At 45.1% G+C, this 5,135-nt stretch overlaps 1 protein-coding gene and 1 long non-coding RNA gene across 2 annotated transcripts in view; one reads left to right on the top strand and one right to left on the bottom strand.

Annotated features, from left to right (window-relative positions):
* LOC102212744 (uncharacterized) overlaps window positions 1–1,042 on the bottom strand; it is a 5,835-nt gene extending 4,793 nt beyond the window's left edge. Inside the window, exon 1 of the long non-coding RNA XR_312006.1 lies at window positions 872–1,042. This is a non-coding gene — a long non-coding RNA (uncharacterized LOC102212744). The remainder of the gene's footprint in view (window positions 1–871) is intronic.
* LOC102199403 (partitioning defective 3 homolog B-like) overlaps window positions 1–5,135 on the top strand; it is a 213,201-nt gene that overhangs the window by 91,077 nt on the left and 116,989 nt on the right. The window lies entirely within an intron of this gene.

Below are 5,135 nucleotides of genomic sequence, written 5' to 3'. Positions count from 1 at the left end.
CAAGAAATATATAATAAAAAGACATCAAAAACAACATGATACAGCAAAAATAAATAAATGGGGATTCATAAACATCTCAGGTCCAAAGAATCTGGATTTTCAAGCAGCTTATTTCTTTGACTGTCTGCTGATTGTAAAGCAGGAAGTTTCTCTTAATGTACAAAGATCACCATTAAAAAACTGTGGACCCATTTATTGAATAGTTGTTTATCTATTATTTAATTACTCTGGCGTACGGTCTTTATCAGCAGGAAAAGCTGTAAAACAAGAGTCCAAAATTTTTGCCCCTTTGCATAGTTTCCAGAGCCGTCCAGAGAGCTGGACTGGAATCTGTGCTGGTCTGATTCTGGCCCTCGGGCCTTATGTTTGGCACCCCTGCCGTAGAGAAACTACAGGAATTGCTGACAGCGTGCTAGTGACTTTGTTTCCTCCCCTCCTCGATGTGCTGCGTGCTTTCACGACGTTCATGTTTTAGTTGGTCTGTGGTTTACAGAATGTGCACTGAATGATGCTTAAAGATGACTCAGTGGGTTGAAACACGAAGGGGTCCAGAGTAAGCTGTGGATGTGACGAGTCGTGTAAATTGATCCAAATCTGTGTAAAATTGCAAACATAAATCCCCGTTGTGTTCAAACTCGCAGTGATTTCATAAAAGTATGCTTTGAATGGCTCCTGCTAGATTAAACATCAAAGTGCACCTTTGGGTGGCACGAGGAACGTTTCTGTTTAACAAGTCAAAAAGCCAAAAAACAGAAACATCTTTCTGAGTGAGGTGAAAGCTTCCCGTCGTGGTAAATACAACCCAGTATTCATGTCCCCCACCTCTTAAGCATGTATGCTTGACACAGTAGATGACAATATGAATACAAACCCTTCACAAGTGCACTCTGGATAGAAATCTGTGGGGCTGATTGGTCTGCATTTGGTTCCTGCAGGCTCGTTGTGCAGTTCTGCTTTTGTCATCTGCTCTTCGTCGAGCTCCACGGCCGTCTTCTCTTTGCTCTTCTTCTTTCCACAACAGGAAACATGCTTTTTTTTGGCAGCAGATGCTCCACACTCACACAGACACACAGTGACATTTAAATCAGTAAACAGTTAGCAACTGGTGACAGAGCACATTCAAAACAAAACAACTTTATTGAACAGTTTCCTCATTCTGATAATCCCTCATCCATCACCGCTGCAGTCTTTGCAGTCTGTTGTCTTTCTGTGTGTGTGTGTGTGTGTGTGTGTGTGTGTGTGTGTGTGTGTGTGTGTGTGTGTGTGTGTGTTACGTCTCACTGATATTGTCACCAATGTGACCTCACAGAGTCTCTACAGTAGATCCCCCATCTGTTACACCCTCAGAGACCTGTGTATGGACACACACTCGCACACATATACACACACAAGCTCCTTGGCAGCTTGGTGTCTCTGCAGGAGCTGCCATCATCCCAGTGGAGAGCAGCCGAGAAGGGTATTACGTCTCTTTCCTCTTTTTTTTCTGGCTCTCTGTCTCATGTGACATCTCGCTGGTGTTTATTGAAGGTTTAGCAGCATCATCATCATTTTTCCTTTCGCCCACACTGGTGTGACTCGAACGCCTTTGCACACGAGTGTCACACATACTCGCACATGTCAGTTGTGTCAATCCAGTGGGGATCAGCGCGGTTACTCAAAGATACGGTCTTTATTCTGAGGTCGTACTCATTTGCAGACATGCGGGTAGTCTGCGCGGCCAGATGAAAGTGCACGTGCACTGAGCTTTGTGCACAGCCACTGATGATGTCATTCACATCTCTCACACATTATTCATTCAAGCAGACCCCTACATTTATTCCATGTCTGAAAACTAAAGCCTTTAAACCTGCATTCTTTTGGCCAGCAGGGGGCGACTCCTCTGACTGTGCATATAAGTTAACTTAAGTACGGGATTATAAGGCGCATTAATCGACACAAAACAGTCAGATAAGTCAAACTTTACTCAGCTCGTTCTTCTTGCTTCCTCCACTTCCATAACATTGATTCATTAATGTTGAATTCTCTGCAGCTGCTCTATTCCCATGTTGTTGCAGTATATTAATGACTAACCTGGTACTGTGGATGGATTATCTCAGTTGTTCTCCTGACTGAAGCTGGCTGCAGACTACGGCAGCCGTAATGCTCCAACAGTCCATCAAGCGGTGCGGCTTCGTAGCTTAGCAGAGTCGGACTAAAACATTTTTGACAGATTTTTGAGCGCCGTGTAGCACATAAAATCGGTTCGAGGTCAGTGAGCACAACCAGGATTCATACATAAGGTCACCGGATTATAAGGCAAACTGTTGATTTTTGAGAAAATAAAAGGATTTTAAGTGCGGTAAATACGGTATATGAGAAAATACCCTTCGGCTCACGCTCGCTCTGACATTTAGTAAAAACGTTCCTCGTGAGTTCAGCGTCACAATCGGTGGTTACAAGTTTTATTGTAAACAGCAAGATATTCAATAAACAAGTGCACACGGTAACACCAGGACGACGTTTTTACAGGGAACAATTATACTGCAAGTAGTTTTAAGTACTGCGTTATTTCATGGTTGTGTACGCTGTAGTACACTGTACTTTCTGTTATGAGTGGACTAATCTTGCTTTTTACATCCTTGTTTAATTTGCATTATGTTGATGTACAGGATGTGTGTTCCATTATTACTGTGTAAACACTTACGTACAGCACTTACTTATGGTGTCATCGTTTCTTTGTGTCCTGTTACCCCCGTGTGCCTGCCTTTAAATATTTGTAGGTAAATATAATTGCATTACACTCTGATATGCTCTCCGGCCTGTGTCAGCGGGGATCAGCACATTCCCTACTTCCAGTCAGAGGTGCTCAGTGCAGCCTGACATGTAAAGCATTTTCTTTAACGTGTGTGGAAAACGGCAGCTGCCACTCTGCTGTCGGCCGTTGCCAAAAAGCAATTCTGTGTTCATGTGGGGATCCTCGGCACGTGAACAGAAGGCTGCCCGGCTCGCACCGCGGACCCGTAATGTAACACGATGGCCCGTGACCACTTGTAAGCTTGGAAAACAAACCCTGTGCCGCCAACACCTGCTGTGGATTTCACATCACCTACATGCCAGCTTGCCCTGCATGTGCAGACCTTTAATTGGGAAATCCGTATTAGCAGCATTACTTTACTTGTTGAACGGCAGCGACGGGCAGATATGAGCCAGAGTACACTGCCCGATTCCAACCAGCCTCTCTGCAGAGATTTGTTCTGTATATTAAATGTGTCGTGGACGTCAAGCGGTTTCCTTTCTTTCACACAGACATGTTAACCTCCACAGCTTCCTCTTTGTTGTCACTCCTCATCATCTTCCTGTCTCTGTACGATTGTAAATGCTCCTTTGTCTCACTAAGACGGGGCTGTGGGGGTCTCCGCTGCTGCTCTTACTCCAACCATTAGGGAAGAATAGGGTGTGGGGGGGGTTGGACAACAGGAGCCCATCCTGAGTGGTCAGTGATGGGACAGCTATTTTCATAAGTCAGAAGCACGGCCCCTACTGTCAGGTGTGGTCCCTGGGAGTACTTACCTCTGCTGTTTGTGTGTATGCATGCTTGTGTAATCACAACGCCACGTTTAAGTACACGGCCACTGTTGTAAAATGGATCCTTGGGCAGTGATTCACACGGCATGGGGCTGTCCACACACGCTCACAGAGCCTCAGCATGGCTGGGTGGAAGGGCATCTGTGCACCATTCTCATTAAAAGACCACGTCGCTGAAAGCAGGTGTCCTCGCAAACACGCACCCAGACAGAGGAACGGCACAATTTATAGTGCCGAGGGTGAAAGCAGATCAAACACAGCCGATAACCAAAATTACGATCGCCGCTCGTCTTACCTCGCGCTCCTGATAGTGTTTTAATCTTTGTGCGGCTCTGGCTAACAGCTCATCTGTCCTTCAGAGGTGAAGCAGCGCACTGTTCACACTCGTTTTCACATAATGCGTCTCTCCATCATTCCCTCTGTCATGTTTTCCCGGCTCAGTTTAATAGAAAACGCACACACAAACACACCAACGAAGCTGTCTTTTTAATAGCTTGTCCTCTTGTTGATCCATCGTCGTGGCGACCCATTTAAACGTTGAATGACCAGCACGAGGAGCGAGCTATGCAAACATCCTGTAAGTGGATGGATTTGATAGAGTTTAAGGAGCAAAGACCTTTGCGTGGCTACAAACGTCAAACGGACCCACAGACTCGCAGTAGTGTTTATTATTGTAGTGCATGTGAATGTAGCCGCCGCTCGTAGTGACGAAGGTGAAATAATAGAAATGTTCGATTAAATTTTGGTTTCTTTTTTTTTATCTCACTACCTGTTAAATCCTCCGTGCTCCGAGGATGCGCTTGCTCCTTATTTTATGGGAAATCGAATTCCTCACCCAGAAACCATCTTTACATACATTTGCATATTTTTGTCAGGTTCCATAAAACGTCTCGCACCGTTGTGGGTGGTCCTGGTCTCCCCACCCTATCTGAGAAATGCTGCAGTATAGCATCCATCCTCTGCTCTAAATTCATTCGGACATTTGCTCTGTTCTGTGCCGAGCGTGAGAAATCACAAATAACAAAAAGGACGCGGCGAAATCAGCCGAATAAAAACATTTTAGCTGCGGCGGAAAAACTGAAAAGTTGCCAAACCACGCGCATTGCTTTGGATGGACTTTTCCAGCCTAATGAATCCTCACTGTAATTATGTGCTGAAAGTAGCTAACATTCCTCTTCTGGGTGTTTTGAAGTTCTTTCCAAGGTCGGAAAGCTTCCTATCAGGTCTGGACAGTCAGTCTGATGGGGAAGTTTTTCCAGCAGGGAAAACAGTTTTCTGCAGAGCAGAGGACTTTTTGTCGGCTTAACGCTGTTAAACCTACAATCCCCACAGACAAACAGTGTCTAAAGCTGACACTGCTGACCCAAACAAACACACAGAGGCAGACTCAGGCTGACTTAATGCATGTGTGTGCAGAGCCACATACACAGACATGGACTCACTCACAGATATATAGTGTAAACAGACAAATCAATGCAGTAATTTATGTGAAAGTATAGACAGTCATGGAGAGAGACGACACAAAGCTGCAGCCACTGAAACTTTCATGCAACAGGAAACACACACACACA

Source organism: Pundamilia nyererei, unplaced genomic scaffold (assembly GCF_000239375.1).
Source record: "Pundamilia nyererei isolate P.nyererei 1_Seehausen unplaced genomic scaffold, PunNye1.0 scaffold00135, whole genome shotgun sequence".
Taxonomy (NCBI): Eukaryota; Metazoa; Chordata; class Actinopteri; order Cichliformes; family Cichlidae; genus Pundamilia; species Pundamilia nyererei.
This window is presented reverse-complemented; position numbering and strand designations above follow the sequence as displayed.